At 40.7% G+C, this 17993-nt stretch overlaps 1 long non-coding RNA gene across 1 annotated transcript in view; it reads right to left on the bottom strand.

Moving 5' to 3' along the window:
• The window catches only part of LOC309348782, a 38813-nt gene extending 22325 nt beyond the window's left edge, over positions 1-16488 (bottom strand). Inside the window, exons 1-2 of the long non-coding RNA XR_014159550.1 lie at positions 16356-16488; positions 7147-7366 (exon numbers count right to left, since the gene is read on the bottom strand). This is a non-coding gene — a long non-coding RNA (uncharacterized lncRNA). The remainder of the gene's footprint in view (positions 1-7146; positions 7367-16355) is intronic.
• Between the last annotated feature and the right edge of the window lie 1505 nt (positions 16489-17993).

Genomic DNA, 17993 nt, shown 5'->3' with positions numbered 1-17993 from the left:
AATGTCAACATTTTTAAAAATAATGTATGGTAAGTGTGCATTAAACTCAAATGAGGGGGAGAATTCCACTCTTCAAGACCCTCGTTTTCAGATTTACATTGATAGACAGCTACCGTGTTTGCTTCCTGAAGTGTACATTTGCATGCACATATAGGGCAACTTCAAAGCTAGAAGAATTTCAGGATAAAACAAATAGCACTAAATGTGGAGAATTGTAGGCAAATGGTGGTAGTATTTGAACAGCTTCCTTGCATTTACAGAACCAAATTAGATCGACCAAAATAGCTAAGCATAGCAAATGTACTGTTCCTGGGGAAGTTGAGAATATTTGCCTGCTTTCAAATTGCATCATTTTATTTTTATAGAACTCCCCAGAAAGCTTAACCACATAATGTCGAAATGACTGGGGGTTTTTCTTGGTAAGGAAATTGTATACAAAGGCTTTCTCTCGCCTTAGCCTCTCCTATCCAAATATGTGGATGCTTGAGTTCACTTATCTTTTCCATTATGGCTTCCAATGTATCCGGCCATTCCCCCTCTTGCCTCACAATAGAAAGTGTTTTAAGTTGTAAGACTCCAATTGAGAAGATGGATAGCAGTCAGCTGGAGTTAAACGTTTTAACTGCGAACAGGCATGCAGCTCAACTTCAAATGACAAACCAGCTCAAAATCAGATAGTCTGTGTGCAAAACGTTTCAATAAGCTCTTGTAAATGGCCATCAAAATGGCTTTGATTTGGATACTAAAAATGAAATCCTATATGAATCTAGTCCGCAGTAAGCCCTGTTGAGTTCAATGGGACTTAGTCCCAGGTAAGTGTGTATAGGATTGTATTTTTAGGATAGGGGTTAACTTAAGGAAGACCATGGAAGGAAAGTTTGCTGTCCCCTTCTCCCCACAGCGGATACCTGCACTACCAAGAAGCTTCTCCAGGAGTGAGGAGGTCATGGGACCCTTCTGAATAATGTGGGGTGAAACACAGGTGGTGCTGAGAGTGGTAGCAATTGCATCAAGAACCTAAGAGCCCTGATGTGGATGAGGCCAGAGAACCTTTTAATCCAGCATCCTTTTCTCACAATGGGCATCCAATTGTGTATGGGAAACCTGCAAGCCAGGATCTGAGTGTAACCACACCTGGTATTAAGGCATACTGGCTTCAACAGTAGAAGAAAGGCAAAGCCATCCATATACCAGCCCTAGTTGGTAGCCATGAAGTTGCTTCTTCAGCTAATGTACTGCACAATCCTATGCCTTGCTATTTGAGTGTAAGCAGTGCTTGGTTTCTAGAAAAATAGGTTGTTACAGTAAGTGCCACACATTTTAACACCAACAAAAAAAATAGGCGCTGGTACTGCGTACCCTTGAGTACCCCCTGTAAAATGCACTAGCTGTAAGTCCTATTGAGGTCAATGAGATTTACTTCCAAGTAACAGTGTATTGGATTGTAGCATTAGGTGTCAACCAGACCACTCAGCAAAAGCAATATTTCCAGCCTTCTGTAAAACGGAAATACCGTAATCATGTTTTCATCGTTCAGTGTGAGGATGATTAAGTGATAGTTGCAAGGTACCTACACGTTGAAAGATATGTAATAACAACAAGAAATGCAATGGGGTGGTGGAAGAGATCAACTTTTCTTCCTCCTGATTTGTCAGAATAAATTTGCTCCAAAAGTCAGTTGGAGGTGTATTCAATCCTTCCTTGGTAGATCTGCTGGATTCCATCTGGTTTTTTTCTAAATGCCCCTCCAAGTGTTGCAAGTCTTTGCATCTTGCAGAGTTTGAGGAGCCCAGAAGAAGGTGGGTCCATCGAACCACCAACCTCTACACACTTCTAGAGAAACAACAAAGCAGCAAAATGGCAGCAAGCCAAGCCAGCATTCAAGCCTTGTCTTGCATAAGGAACATTAGAAATAAAAATATATTCCGGGCAAGAGTCAAATGGATCTGCAGAAATGTTCCTTTCTCCAAGAGATGGCAATCAGTCAGGTGGTGAGAGATACACCAAATGTTCCGCACTGAAATTCTAGTTTCAGTGGCAGCTGTCCTTGACATAACAGATCAATGATTGCTACAAATCATATGTAGGGAATATTCCTTCCCTATGAGGAATAAAATAGGCCAGAACTTACAAACCTAGATATGCAGAATAGAGTATAGAAGAGCATGACAACGAACCTCGGACATTTGTGCATATAACATGTTGTTTAATCTGCCATTCATATGCCCACACAAAATTTACTTTTTTTTTAGACCAGAGAAAATGCACAGGTGAGATATATGGTATGTACATAAGTAGCCAGTAGCAGAACTTGTGCTGTGGAGCTGTGGAGATGTCGAGCTCCAAGCTTGCTGTCAATTATCTTCAAGAGGCCAAAGCAGAAGAGAAATTACTAAGCATTCTTTTGCAGAATTGCCAGCGCTGCTTTGCTATTCCCCCCACCCCAGAGTGCCACAGAAGAAATAGAAGCTAAGTCGTTTATATGCAGCAGTGCTGATGACAACTAAATTTAATTAATCTGAAACTTTAATTAAGTTTATATGAAACAGTAAAAATGGAGGTAATGAAATATTGTTTGGTCCCTTGATTTGTTTGATTTCATTTTATTGATTTGCATGCAGTGATTTATAGGGAATCAGCAGTTCTGGCAAGAAGCTGTACAATAAATCAAAGCTGGATGAGGCAAACGGGAAGTTAATATAACATTAAATAATTGGAAATGTTTCTCATTCTATAAAAAATAGGGCACAAGGATACTGAAGCATGTGACAAAGTGGGTCTTCCATCATGCTGCTACCAGTATGTTACTACATTATCGGAGCAAAAATGTTGATGTTTTCAACACATTACAGAGCAGCGCAAATGTGTTCTGGTGTGATATGTAGCAGGAGGAAAGCACCTTTGCCAAGCAGAAGCCTGTGGTTCAAAACAGTGAAATGTGACTCATGATACTAATCCTTCTACCCTAGACCTAAGCAACAACAAATTGGGTATTATGTAAGATTATCACCCAGACTTTCAGCACATTTAATTGTATATGTCCATTTCTGGTGTCAGATGAGAAGAAGCCCCTTGGAATAATAATTGGGGAAATGGCATCCGCTCTGGATAGTTCTCTTATTTTGGATTGACTTGTTTGTCTGGGTCAAAAAACAGTTTAAAAATAATCAGCCACAATGAATGTGGCAAATGTATGGGATAAATATTTTAAATTAGAGGTGTGAATGTCCTATTTTGGCAAGAGGGCCATGGTAAGGTGTTGGAGACGAAGGGGGATTGCAGTCTGTTTAATTGGAGGGTGAGCCTGCAGTGTTCTAACAGGCAAGATGCTGCTATTGAAAATACCTGCTCGGTGATTCGTTCTCCCCCTTTACTTGTAACACCTGGTAATTTAGCTGTGTGATGTGATACCATCACTATACTGTGAGTTTCTCCACCCCTTTGAAGGAAACTCAAAATGTGATTAAAAAAATCCTTCCAGTAGCACCTTAAAGACCAACTGAGTTAGTTATAGGTATGAGCTTTCGTGTGCATGCACACTTCTTCAGATACATCATTCTTCAGATATATCTGAAGAAGTGTGCATGCACACGAAAGCTCATACCTATAACTAACTCAGTTGGTCTTTAAGGTGCTACTGGAAGGATTTTTTTTATTTTGTTTTGACCATGGCAGACCAACACGGCTACCTATCTGTAACTCAAAATGTGATGGCATTTGATTGCATAGTGATTTCTTCCCGACATTACAAAGGGGCGCCATTTATAGTGTCATCCCCGAACCTGTTTCTCAACTGGCTTTTGTTTCTGCATGCATTTTTCAAGGTGACATTTAGGGTAATTCCCATGTTCGCAGAGGAAGAAGCTACAGCACGATTCCTCAGTGCGTGACCATGGATTTCCACTCCTATTCAGTTCCTACAACAGGCAGAAGTCAAGTTGTAGAGTTCCCAAGCCACAAAAAGTAGCATTGGAATGGTCCTTAAATGTGTCAGATTGTTGGAAAACTGCTCCACAGACTGCTTCTGAACCGAACCTAGCTGTGATGCCTCCGAAGCCATAACACTGAATCATACTCATCAAAGTGCTTAGGGCTACAGATGCAAACGCCAAGCATTCACCTTATATCAAAGGCATTCAGCTGGCAGGTGAATCAATATCCTTTCTAGAGGCAGCGGTGCAGATGAATCAACAGTTTCCCTTCATCTTTGCCATGTGAAAATATTGCCGGTTATCGCTTTCAGTGCACTCCCTATGTAATTATTGACCTTCACCCCTATTTTATTGGCCCAACCCTTCTTCTAAAAATAGCTGAAGTGACCACTAACTCAACTTTAATGTGTTTTGACAGGTTTGTTGACTGAAATTAATCAATGATCACAAACTACCCATTAGTAAGCTTCTTTGATTTGGTGGTTTGTTTGGAAGTAAAAACCAGCATCAACACTGACTTCAGGGCTAGAATAACAGGTTGAAATTGAAAAAGACATCCTGGGTCAGATAAACATGCATGAAGGTACAGCTGTAGCTAGAGATACACAGCAAACCGGTTTTGATTTCAGGGAGAACACCTTCATCCACCTGAACATGAAATGTGAAGCTGTATTGACTTGGTTAACGATCCTGGTTTCTGTCTGTATATTTCCTCAGTGTTTCCTATGGCATATAAGTATCTCGTTACCTGGAAAGTTGATATTGCCTATTAGCCATGATGATCACTGCAGATGGTGACAGCAGTCATGAAATTAAAAGACGCCTGCTCCTTGGGAGAAAAGCAATGACAAACCTAGACAGCATCTTAAAAAGCAGAGACATCACCTTGCCAACAAAGGTCCGTATAGTTAAAGCCATGGTTTTCCATAGTTTTCCCCAGGTTTTCCTGTAGTGATGTATGGAAGTGAGAGCTGGACCATAAAGAAGGCTGATCGCCGAAGAATTCATTCTTTTGAATTATGGTGCTGGAGGAGACTCTTGAGAGTCCCATAGACTGCAAGAAGATCAAACCTATCCATTTTTAAGGAAATCAGCCCTGAGTGCTCACTGGAAGGACAGATCCTGAAGCTAAGGCTCCAATACTTTGTCCACCTCATGAGAAGAGAAGACTCTCTGGCAAAGACCCTGATGCTGGGAAAGATAGAGGGCACAAGGAGAAGGGGATGACAGAGGATGAGATGGTTGGACAGTGTTCTCGAAGCTACCAGCATGAGTTTGACCAAACTGCGGGAGGCAGTGGAAGACAGGAGTACCTGGCGTGCTCTGGTCCATGGGGTCACGAAGAGTCAGACATGACTAAACAACTAAACAACAACAACAAATTAGCCATGATGACTATGGTTGAAGGCAGTAACCCTTCTTGATAGCAGTTGCTGGAAGCCACAGTGAATGGGTGAATGCTTTGTGTTCAGGTCCTGCTTGCAGGTCCTCACAGACATATTGTTGACCAAAGTGAGGATAGGATGCTGGAATAGTTGGACCATTGGCCTGATCCAGCAGGTACTTCTTATATTATATTCTTATGATTGACAGTAGCTTCCCAGCACAGGTCTTTATCATCACCTGACACTATACCTCTTTTAATTTTATTTTCCTAATTTTTTGGGGCTGGAGATATCACGGATGGAACCTGGGACCTTCTGCCTGCCATGCATAGGCTCTATCTGTGAGATATGGCCCTTCGTTATAGTCTTCCCAAGAGAAGCTACATTGGAAGTTTAATTAAATACTAGCATTACAGTGTCACTGATTCCTACTAATCATCCATATGTGCATGTTATAACTGAGTTAGGAATTATAAGCCATGAATATTCCACTGAGAATTAAAGGGGAATGCAGAACAGGGAACAAAATAGGGCGTTTCCCCTTTTTCTTCCAGCCCTCTGCCTGCATGTAATATGTCAGATACTGCAGTCAGAAACATGCATACAGGCTTCTGATGAAACCCCAGAGGATTTGCAAGTTCAGTAGCAGCAAATGCTGTTGTTTTCTTCACCATCTCGCTCATTTAAGATACTCCCTCAAGCAGTTAATAGTGTGTGTTTGTTTTGATGATTAACGTTTATGCCATTTAAATTATTTGGTTGGCAGGTAAAAGCTGCTGTCTTTGTGCACTCAAGAGTGCAAAGGCAATAGTACAAATCAAATGAGATGTGGAAAAAGTTTATCTTTTGTTTTGCGAAAATGTTCATTAGCAATGGCTGGATTCCTTTTGCACTTTAATAGAATTTCCTACTCTGTTTTCAAAATGAAACGTAAAACTTTCTTTGCCATTGAAGAAAATAGCACCTGAACCTAGCATACCCTGCATTTAAAATGTACCTCCCGTAACACAGATATTATCATAACATAAACAATGCAAAATATGGAAATGATGGGGTGAGGCCTAAACGGCCTCAGTCCTGTATACCTGAAGGAGTGTCTCCACCCCCATCGTTCAGCCCGGACACTGAGGTCCTGCACTGAGGGCCTTCTAGCGGTTCCCTCATTGCAAGAAGTGAGGTTACAGGGAACCAGACAGAGGGCCTTCTCGGCAGTGGCGCCCGCCCTGTGGAACACCCTCCCTTCAGATGTGAAGGAAATAAGCAGCTATCTTCTCTTTAAAAGACATCTGAAGGCAACCCTGTTTAGGGAAGTTTTTAATATTTAATGCTGTATCATTTTTAACACTTGATTGGAAGCCGCCCAGAGTGGCTGGGGAAACTCAGCCAGATGGGCGGGGTATAAATAATATCTTCTTCTTCTTCTTCTTCTTCTTCTTCTTCTTCTTCTTCTTCTTCTTCTTCTTCTTCACGACCAGGGACCAAACGTGGCCCTCCAGATCTCTCTGTCCAATCCTTGGGCACATCCCTCACCAGGACCTTGCTTCACACTGGCCGTACATGTTTTGGCTTAGCTGGAATGTGTCCTTGAACGCTGATGATGACGTCTGCCAGGCTGGAGATTAGAGAGGGATATTTGTGTGCAGGCACTAGTCTCCTGTACAAGATTAAAATCTTATATTCCCTGCCCCATCCACTTTTGGCTCCATCCACCACTTCCACATGGCACATTGCCCAGTAGGGAATGGAGCCCTGAGGCTGAAAATGAAAGCTGCACAAAATGCTCTAGTTTTGATATTTGCTTCAAAAGTAGCACATTCAACATGACTTACCGAAAGGCTGACATTCTTTCAGTGCCGCCTGGCGCCTTTTTGTTCTTCTGATGGTTGCTTGATTCTTCCTGGCACCATTTTCCTTCTTTGCTTCCACTGTCAGCAGCTTTGCCAAGCTATGTTGCTAGCTAATCTGGATTTTGCTGTGCCAAAATTTGAGTGCGGCGACAGACCTGGATTTTCTTTAAATAACATGTCAGAGGTGGTGTCATCACACAACCTGCAAAACAAGATGGATTTAACCATTATTAGTTGATCTTAGCCAAAAGGACAAGCAGCGATTGGTTTAACTATTATTAGTTAATTAACTTATATCTTACTTGCCAGTCAAAGAAAGGCCTCTGTAGACATTAAAAAATAAAGTAGCATACAGGGTGTCAAAATAATAAGCCAAGTAATAAGATTTGAAACAACCAGTCGGATAAAACAACAGGAAGAAGCATCATTAAAAGCAGACACTTCCATTAAAATAGATAATTGAAGCCTTGGGGGGGGGGGGGGAGGATCCTTTTAAATTTTTAATTATATCAGTATTTGCAGGTCACTTTCTATGGCATTAGCTCTCGCCCTTCCAATGTGACTCACAATGTATTTAAAAATATAAAATTGATCCAACATTTTAAAGCCAGAATCTTAATAATCCTGGAAGTGCTACTGCCTAACACCAGGAATATATATTTTGCACTTGGTGTGATGATAGAATAGCTGGGGACAGAAACAATTTCTGAAAATTTCTGAAACCTTCCCTCCCATAGCTATACCAGTGGAGGACACATGGGGCACTGCCTCACCAAGTTCAGTCCAAGGGGTTTTTTGTGTAGCCCCCCCCCCCAATATAGATAGATGATAGATGATAGATAGATAGATAGATAGATAGATAGATAGATAGATAGATAGATGATAGATAGATAGATATAGATATAGATATAGATATAGATATAGATATAGATATAGATATAGATATAGATATATAGATATATTAGGCTGTCATTAGACTGAGATAATGAAAGCTGTTTGTGTTTCTTTCTAAGCCTTTCAGACAAGGGTTCTTCTTTAGCCCAGCTCTTGAAAAATGTAAAAATAAAGTAATTTTAAGTTTATTTTTCTAAATCCCAGAGGATGAGAGATCTTATAGAACCCCGGGCACAATACCTTAACAGCTGTGCAATCATGGGAAGATTTCAGTGAGAAATTTCAGAGAAAAGCTTCTACTTTTTTCTAAGCCAATGAATACACATGTCAACGGGCAATTTGTGTATGGCGGTGGGGGTAGGGGTGGGGATGAAGGCTATGGACACACATAAATTTGCAAATAAACATCAATAGAAACAATCTGACATAGCCAGTTCTGCAAGAACTTTTTGAGTAGAACATTGGATGTCAGGGCATATGCAGACCTGCTTTTAGGAAAGAGGTTGTGAAAGGTATCCTTACAGAGCATCTTTGGATTCCTGATTTGGGTGGTTCAAAGTGCTGGGATGATGCCTTACAGGGTCATGGGAATCCAAGACCAATAAAAGCCAGCCTCTGACTGGAGATGAATTGTAATTTGGTCCAATGGGGAGAAAATATTCATATCTGATGTAAAGGGTAGTGACAGCCAACCAGAAATGTACTTAGTCTTTAACTTTCATTACAGAAGAACTTTCACTTTCAGACCAGTTCAGTTATTGTGAGGGGTGGGGGGTGGGAATTGATTAAACTCAGAATATGCACTGGAGGTAAAAAACCCCAGGGTACTGCTTATTCAGGATGAGTGCCAGATCCAAGATGCTGCAGATGGTACTGTTGTTCTGCATAAAAATATGTGGGGTGGGTTTGTCACAGTAGACCTCTATGTCTCAGGTCCAATCCTTCATTCAAGATTAAATCTTGATGACTGAGAGAATTTGTATTTTATTGGAATTTTTCACAACTTACATTGGCCACCTTCAAAGTAATTAACAAGTTATGCTAATCACCTGGTACAGTTAATTTGGAACAGCCTATCCATAGCTATTAAGTGTCTTTCCTTCCTCCCAGTCCTAATGTCCCCCTTCCCCAATCTGGCAAATATTGATCTTCTGGACTTGCCTTCCTTCTCCTGTGCCAATACACTTTCATTCAATTGTCAGCTATGTGCTCAGTGCAACATCATCAAATTAAATGTCCATGAAGGCAAATGGAGGGCAAATGAAAACAGTGATAGAAGGGTAGAATGGTAGAGTTGGAAGGACCACAAGGGTCATCTAGTCCAACCCCCTGCAATGCAGGAATCTTTTGCCCAGTATGGGGCTTGAACCCATGATCCCAAGAAGAAGAGTCTTGTGTCCTACCAGCTAATTGCAAAGAACAGGAAGACTGGAAATAGCAACTCATAGAATGGAATTAAAGCAGTTATTGGTTTTAAGTTCAGCAGACACTTTCCAACACAAGAAAAAACGGGTTGGGAAACAGTTGGTTTTTTTTCCTTTTTCTCAGCCCTATTTTAAACACAGTGACCCCATGATTGCTATTGCTGCTATTGCAGTTTAGTTGTATTACTTAGAGAACCGGTGTAATAGTCTATGACGGACCGGAACTATAAAACCTGAAACTTCCCTATCTGGATTGTCCCAAGACACCTTTCCTGCTGTAATTCAATCAGATAAAGGGAAAAGATAGAAACAAAAACATTGCTTTTTCACACCTCATTTACTTCACGGTTACAGTAGGAGAGCTCATTGACATAAAATGTAAGATGCCCTGTTATCTTCCTCCCTTGCTGGTGTTCTCCCAATGGAACAGAAAACAATGTTCATTAAAAGAGTAGACTGATTCACCAAGATAATTTTAAATTATTGCTCTCAGCACTTCTTTTATGCTCATAGCCCATCCCCTGTGGGTTGAGAAGATGCTCGCAGGTGGGAGGGGTATACCTCACTCTGGTTTCTGAATGCAAATGATTGATTCTGTTGCTGAAAGAGATGGCATGAACTACTGATGTGCTAATGAAAAATGAAAATCTGCATGGATATGAGAGGCACAAGGAGTATTTGTTTCCTGGGAGCAATGTGTAACCAAGGATGACCTATGGCACTTTGCCTTAGTGAAGTCTGAGCAGAAGAGCTGGTACAAACTCAGATTGCCAGAAAGTGGTATGTAGGGTTCCAACTTTAAATATGGGATTCTGTAAATACTGATCTGAGCAGACAAGGGTATACAGCAACTAACCGTTCTGGTTCCTTTGCTTTGTGGTAGATGAAAGAAAATCATTAATGAATTGAACAGTTGTACCTACAGGCAACCTTGTTGTTATCTTAAGGGTGAGGGAAGTGAGCATAATGGTAAACCTCTGCTTTTGTAGTGAAGACACATCAGACTTTTAAATAACATCTTCAAAGGCAGGGAAGACAAATCTTGGAGGTATATTTGCAACTTCACTCAAGCCGTCCAGCGCTTTCCTGATCCTGATTTTAGACTGGTTGGCATTCAGACTCTGACAGCACATGCTTTCTTCGGTGCTCTTTGTGCTTACTCATCAAAGTCAATTTCCTGACTGTGTTTGAATGAAGAATTTATTTGTTTGACCTTGTATTCTTTGGGATCACAGTGTAATCCCCGCTCAACACACTGTTCTGGCTTTGAGCTTCAACTACTGCCAATTGTAAATCATTTACTACTGAGAAAGTTCAGCTTAAATCTGCTTTGATCCGAAGTATTAAAGTCTCTCTAGATTATCATGTTACTGTGCAATAAATTTCCAATTGCTATAAGGAACCTACACATCTTGTCCCAAGGATTCATGCTGTTAACCTATGTTTTCCATTACACAGGATGCAGCATGGGTCCTTGTCTGCATAGAGGCAGGCAGAATCACTTATACCCTGACCAAATACATGTAGGCTGGGCAGGCCTTGCTCCTCAAAGGCAATGAGCAGCACCAGCAGCACCAACCTCTCCCTTTCTGTGTGTGCGAGAGTAATTCTGCTCCTTGGTCACAAGCGGAGAGCCAAGGTTTTGGCTTCAGCATGGCCATTACAAACTTCCTGGCCCAGCTTCTGTAGAAGAGCTGTTTGTTATTGCTATGAACAGAAGTTAAGCACTGATTGACAAGGCTGAGCAGGAATTTTACTCATATGTACAACGGAGACTTGGAGTTGTGGAGGTTTTGCTTTCCTAGTAGCAATACTGCAATTAGGAACTAATGAAGATATAATTTGTCACAACTTCTATTGCAATCAGGGGAAGCTTTGGTCTGTGTCTATGGGGGTGGGGTGGGGGTGGGCACTCTGCTTCCTGTCAGGGGTATCAGGCTGTTGCATTTGTGGTCTCAACCCCAGTTTGAGAGCTGGTATGGCCACCATATTTCCAGGAAAAGAACAGATTTTATTCCTGTCCTTGTCTCCAAGCCCCACAGCCTTGGTGAGTGAGTCTCCCAGTGCCTCTGTCCTTATCCTCAAGGTGCTCACCAGTTCAGTCTCAGGACCAACATATAGCTTTAAAAGAAAAAAAATATTATTCTTATGTGGCAAAAAAAAAAAAAAATGGCAAGCAGAAACCTCTCACGTTGTACCAAGGGTGGAATGATGAGTGCTGGACTGATTGACTATGTCTAGAGGAGGTGGAGCCTGGCCATAAATAGCTCACTCAACAAAGCTTCTACCATGACACCATATGGCCTTACAGCCAGCCCTGTCCCATCTCTTGGCATGAGGCCAACGGTAGAATTGGTCCTCTCCCACTCTGTTTAAAGAGAGAGAGAGAAAGCAGAAGGGCTGTCCATCTATGAGAAGACTGCTCCTTCTTTCACTGCTACTGCAATGTAATGTTTTTAATGCCACCTGGATGAGTGGGGTTTTTTGAGGTGGGATGGGCAGAATGAGGCATCAGAAAAGGGCTTGTTTACGCACACAGCCTGAAAGACCAGAGGCTTGCTTCCAAATGAATGATTTAACAGCTATATCTAGATTGCATATTAACTTTTGCGTGCGTGTGTGATTTTAATAGACACGCACATGCCCCCTGGAAACAGCCAGGCTAAATTGTCAAGCAGCCAGTCACTTTCAATCAGCTTGATGGCATCTCACAGCCTCTTGCTCCAGGGAAAGACCTTGTGCAAAACAAGGCACATCTAGTGGGATGCAAAGTGTGCCGAAGAGACTAACCAGAAGACAGAATCATGATTGAGCTGCACTTGAGATGGGTTGGGAGGCAATGGATGTGTATGTCCGACATCTCAATTTTTATTAGTTAAGGCAGGCATCTGTTTTGAAAACAGGAATTTTTGTTTTGTGATGTACTAAAATCTCAGATTAGCCTGTGGTGTTTTGCAGAGGGCAGGATGATTCTTACCGATGCTGAGGATGATTAGTTGGGCACATAACTGGCAAACTCTAACAACAGAGGGAGGAGATGATATAAATATACATATTAGGATCTCTGGAGATGGTATATCTGCAAGCATTCTGATGAGGCAACAGGCGGACTGAGTATTCCTTCTGATGCCAAAATTAGTTTACTGATGTACCTCTCACATTTGTGCCTGCAAAGCATTATGCTGCTGCCTCCAAGGCATGTCACTGGTAGCAACCTCCCGAAAGAAGCAAATTGCACATGATTTTTGAAAAGCGGGAAAGAGGGCAGGTTGATTGTCCCACTGGCATGGTAAAGTAATTAGACCCTAGGTCTGGAATGCTACTGTTTTACTGCAGCAGCAAAGAGAATGCCAACTGTCTTTATCTGTATAGCATAAGAAAACACTATATTTGATTTAGTAAACAGGTTGATCCAGTGATCTCTGGATTTGGCTCCCATAGGTGCAGCACCCTCTCCTGACCACAAGGGCAACCTCATTCATGTTGATGGATGAAGGGGCTATTTGATTGCAGAGAAAGGCATGAATGGAGCTTCTGCTTCCATAGAAATGAATGGGAAAATGACACATCCTTTGATAACCACTCCCTGCCACTAATTGTGTGAGCATGGGTTTTTGGATTATGGCAACTTTCTTTTTTATCCCTAGAGTTTGAAACTCATTCAGAAGCAACTTTTGATTAATTTCATTGATTAAACTGGAGCTAATTCAAATGTAACTCTCCTTCTAAGTAACAAATATTGTAACAAAGTATTTATACTACAATCTGTACCCATTAGGGAAATCATGAATGAAAAGCTAATAAAATTTATATTTATTCACATTTTATGAAAAGCAAGAGCAACTGAAATAATGCAATGCCCCAAAGTAGTGTTTGACTGTTTCTATTTGCAATTTTGATCTTACCCTCTTGGGATTTTTATTATTGTTATTGTAAGTCGTGTTTCATTAATGACATTTCAGGTTTCGCTAAGTCTATAGGGGAGAACTTAGCAATACAGTGGCTAGCAGATATAAGAAGTAAAGTAAATGGATAAAAAGGATAAATGAAGATCCCATGTTGTACAATATCTACTGAAAAATGCCCGATCTTTATGAGCACTTTCCAGCTGTATGCAATGTAACATTCACCGTATCAAATTAACTAAGAGCATGATCCTAGTGTATTCATTGTGCGTTACATAAAGTGCTATATAAACAGTTTATTTCAATGTTATTTAAAACTTGATTGCACATTGTGCTTTAATTAGTGCTGCTGCTTGAGTCCATCATGGAATGCCATAATATGTGAATAGTTAAACTGGGATAGTCCGATTACTGCAAATTAGAAGAGGCTACTGATTTCGTTCATTGCCCTACTGTGGTCGCAAATGCCATTCCTAATATAGCTATGGGATCTTGGGAACTGATTAACGCAAAGCACCAATATATTGCAGATGTGTGCCTGGAGGCTTGTTTCGCTACATCATAGTAATGAAGGAACCTTCTCTTAAGCATTGCAACTAGTGAATCAGCAAACTTGGGTTCAATGGGATTTATTTATGGGTGATCTACAAGTTAAGAAACAAAACCTGGCACAGGCAGTGTTTTCCTTTTCTGATAAAAACTGAGGTGCTGGTACATATCTTCATAAAAATGCCATGGGTGCTGGGGGGGGGGGGGGAAGGCTGCCCAGGACAGCAAAAAAGAGGTGACAGTACTCCATAATGGCAAACGCCATCACACACAAAAACCACTGGGTATAGGTTTTCTGGGATTGTACTTCTGCAGAAGACACAGATGAGTTTTCATAACTGAATAATGTCCATATACAATATGTGCAGAACAGTCCATATAAACATAATGCATTGCAGGAATATACATTGTTGGACTAGATGATTCTCAGAGCACCTTCCAAATCTACAATTCTATGATAGCACATCACGTACATTGTCCTGAGTACAGCTTTCCCTTTATATACCAATTATTTGGAAGAGTTCTATGTGGCTAGAGAAACAATTCAGTGATGTGGTCCTTTAGCTGTATTCTGAAGTAGTGGCACATGGTCTATGGCTCTTCCTCAAAACTTGGACCTTCTGTGCTGTACCACTGAGCTATGGCCCATTCCCTAAGCCTGGCATGCATTATCGAAGTAATATTTGATTTCCAACAACAGTAGTAAGATTTAAAAATGTGCCTTGAGACCACAGAATTGCAGCAACTGCCATTTATAATGTATTAAGCAGACAAAATGGCAAACAGCTGTTGCCTTAATTTCCCATGTACTGCAATACAGAGTAGTCCGCCCACACGTCCATCATATTTTTGTATAAACCTGCTTTCATTCTACTAAAAAGACACAAAACTCAATAGAGTAATGTACAAATATTATAAATGCCAACATGTAAATAAGAATCCATGTTCTGACCAAGGAAGAAATGTACACATATCCTTAGTCCTGAATGAAAAACAAAATGGAGCCTCTGACTAACATATATTTTATACCACTTCAACTTTTCTGGCTTCTCTCAAAGAATCCTTGAAATAGTAGTAAGGTGCAGACAATTCTCAGAGATTCCTAACCACCAGCAGTGCTTGCAGAACTACATTTTCCAGGGTTATCTGAGAATTGTAGGTCATAAATTAATAACTGATTCTTAAACTAGTTTAGACCAAACTAAATAATTCAATTTAGCTCATTCCACTTTCATGGTATCAGCCTGTAGCTACCAATGTGAAAAGGTTCTTTGCAAATGCTTTACGGCACTCTCTGCACTAACAATTTTGCAAATTCACAGAACATCCTTTTTCACTACTTAACAGAAATGGCAATATCCAGGGAATGTGCTTGGAAGGACTGGAAGATAGCATCATTCAGATGTGCTAATATTTTGAGGATGAGTGTAGTCATTGAAATAGGTTTGGGGGTTGAGTGCTGTCTAAAAAAACCAAACCCTGTTTATGCACTAAGATAACTTCAGAAATGAAAAGTTTGCAATTAATCTTTCTTTTGTTTACATTGCCGTTTGCTTTCAGAGCTATAGGAACAATTAATGCACTATAACTTTTAACATTAGTGGATATCTGTATAATTATGGTAAAAATGGATACCAGTCTAGTCGCTGAAATCTGACCTACTTGCTCTAGGTGTGACGTTGGCTCTTGATATTTATAACTCCAATATGAGATGCAGAATTTAATGGTGTTATGCCAAGTTCTACCCACTTAGGACCTGGTCCTTTGAGTACACTGTCATCTAAATCAATCACCATTATTGGACTCATTTACGATGAGCTTGCCCTCAATCTATACTCTTTCGGCAGCAATGTCACACAGAGCAGGCAGAAGACAGAGGGGACCGTTGACATTTTAAAGGGACTGTGCTGTGATGTCCCATCAGATTTCTTCATACACCTGAATCTCATTTTCCATGCACCAGAAGCTCTTTCAATTACAGGCTTAGCAGATGATGTACTGCATTATAATGATGGTCTTCTGGAGTTTAGGGATGTGGGGCAGGAGGGGCTTGGTAACTACAGTGATTTCTTAAAAGGGGGAATCTATGCTGTCAAATAAAGAAGGGAGAAATGTTATGATTTCAACATTGAAAAGGGGTCCTGAATGAGCATAGTAATGTTCACAGTTCATGCATATGGAACAGAACAGAACAGAACAAAACAAAATCTAGCCTGTACAGTGACTCTGAAAGTAAAGATTTGGCCCACTTTGTTACACGTAGTAAATCACAAACTCCAGAAACCTCACAAATAGCCATATGGAAAGCTTGCTCATCATGGTGCCACAGGCCTCTGTACAGCTACAGAGCTGTTCGAATTTTGACAAAACTGGAAGACCTACAGGAAGGCCAAGAACACAGCCATTAAAATATTGTTACCTCTTCTGCTGCACTTAGTACTTGTGCTGGTCAATTCTCCCTGCCAGCCATCTCCATAAATTCATGAGAAAAAGAAATTGCTTGAAATAACATTGAAAGGGAAGAGAAAATTTTGGTGAAAACCTCATGGGTGGGAAAGGGATGCAGAGTTTTTGTTGTGCTTACCGTACTTTTGAGGCAACCAAGGGCTGTTTGTGATGTCATTGCTTTCATGCTGAAAATTATCTCATCAATGGTCCACTCTGCCACCTTACCGCATACCTGCACGTCAATCAAAGCCCAGGGCAACACATTGTGACATAAATTATTCCATGGGGCTTTACACAGATATGCACAGCTGGGGAGGCTGCAGAGTGCTGGAGAAGCGTTTACAGCAAAGAAAAACACATGCACCATCCTTGGCAACCTCACAACAATTGCCTAAGCTCATAAACCTGCACCCACCAAAATTATACATAAAAAAGCAAAATGGAAGCCTCTCTTGCAGAGGAATAAATGATCCATGATCAAACCACCTGTCTAAGCAGCCTTATGTATTTTCTGTTTCCGTCATTCAGTTGTCTTGATTTTTTCTCCCTTGAAAATATTTTCATTTTGCTGTTGTATCTCTTCGATATGAAAAGAGAGATAGTCAATATGGTGCCTTTCTGATGTTGTTGCACTACAGCTTTCATCATTCCTAACCATTGACCATGCTGGCCGAGGCTGATGAAACTAACAACACCTGGCCAGCACCACCTTCGTTATCCTTGATCTAACCTCCCCACCTGTTCCACAAGTGTGCTTTTCAGGAAAGAGGGTGAATTTCCAGATGCCTTTCTCTTATGGCAGAGAGTAATACAAAAATGATCATGGATGGAGCATAGTCAGCACATATGCGTCATCAATAGAGTCTTTTCAGAACTCTTGGAAGCAGTCAAGCTTTTTTCTGAATACTAGCTAAAGGAAGCTTGTAAATACTGAGCCAATTCCAAATCTAGCCAAGAGGAATTTTCCCATTGATGCCTGGCCCTGGAGTTGCCCATGTATTATGTATCCATTGTATATCAATTCCACGTGAGATCAGGCAAGCCCTATCAGTGTAAAATTTTAAACAGGCTTTGAAAACCTCTCTTTTCTCCATTGCTCTTGTGGTTTGACTTTAGCAGAGCAACAGAACAATGGTGTTCCTATTTTCATTTTGCCTATGGTGTGCCCAGTAGAATGCTAAGCTGATGACTGTCTGTATGCTAGCTATTTTCAAGATTATTAAAAGTAAGAGTGAAGAAAGAATTCATTGAGTCCACTTTTTGCAATGGACTGACCCCATTCAATGCGACCAATCTTGCTTGCAGATCAGAATGTAACCTTCAGTCAGATTATATGCTATTCTGGTGTTTTGGTGCACAAAATATGTACAGTATTTTTCTGTGTATAAGACAACCCCATGTATAAGACGGCCCCGAATTTTTGAGCCCAAAATTAAGAATAATTAATTGCAACATTCTGTGTATAAGATGACCCGAATTTTAAACTTTTAAAAATTGGGAAAAATTATAGTCTTATACACGGAAATATACAGTATTCTATACGAGAAATGTGTGCAGATTGCGTAATTTACTTTTGTTTTTAATGCAAAAAGTATATACAAAGGGAATA

The sequence above is a fragment of the Podarcis erhardii genome, assembly GCF_964252035.2.
Source record: "Podarcis erhardii genome assembly, chromosome: 1".
Taxonomy (NCBI): domain Eukaryota; kingdom Metazoa; phylum Chordata; class Lepidosauria; order Squamata; family Lacertidae; genus Podarcis; species Podarcis erhardii.
Note: the sequence above shows the minus strand (reverse complement) of the source record. Positions and strands in the feature narration are given on the sequence as shown.